An 879-nucleotide genomic window follows, 5' to 3' on the forward strand; every position below is an offset into this window, starting at 1 on the left:
CTTGGGGCCTGTTCCGGAGCTCCGCCGGAAGGGGAATCGATCACGTAGGGCTTCTACATCATCACCATAGCCCCTCCGATGAAGTGTGAGTAGTTTACCTCAGACCTTCGGGTCCATAGTTAGTAGCTAGATGGCTTCTTCTCTCTTTTTGGATCTCAATACAATGTTCTCCCCCTCTTTCGTGGAGATCTATTCGAGGTAATCTTCTTTTTGCGGTGTGTTTGTTGAGACCGATGAATTGTGGGTTTATGATCAAGATTATCTATGAACAATATTTGAATCTTTTGTGAATTCTTTTACATATGATTGGTTATCTTTGCAAGTCTCTTTGAATTATCTGTTTGGTTTGGCCTACTATATTGGTTTTTCTTGCAATGGGAGAAGTGCTTAGCTTTGGGTTCAATCTTGCGGTGTCCTTACCCAGTGACAGAAGGGGCAGCAAGGCACGTATTGTATTGTTGCCATCGAGGATAACAAGATGGGGTATTTATCATATTGCATGAATTTATTCCTCTACATCATGTCATCTTGCTTAAGGCGTTACTCTGTTTGCATTAACTTAATACTCTAGATGCATGCTGGATAGCGGTTGATGAGTGGAGTAATAGTAGTAGATGTAGGCAGGAGTAGGTTTACTTGTCTCGGACGTGATGCCTATATACATGATCATACCTAGATATTCTCATAACTATGCTCAATTCGGTCAATTGCTCAACAGTAATTTGTTCACCCACCGTAGAAATACTTATGCTCTTGAGAGAAGCCACTAGTGAAACCTATGGCCCCCGGGTCTATTCTCATCATATCAATCTTCCATCACTTTATTATTGCTTTGCTTTTTACTTTGCCTTTTCACTACTAGGGAAAAGCCTAGCAGCA

Source organism: Triticum dicoccoides, chromosome 2A, assembly GCF_002162155.2.
Source record: "Triticum dicoccoides isolate Atlit2015 ecotype Zavitan chromosome 2A, WEW_v2.0, whole genome shotgun sequence".
In the NCBI taxonomy this organism is placed as follows: domain Eukaryota; kingdom Viridiplantae; phylum Streptophyta; class Magnoliopsida; order Poales; family Poaceae; genus Triticum; species Triticum dicoccoides.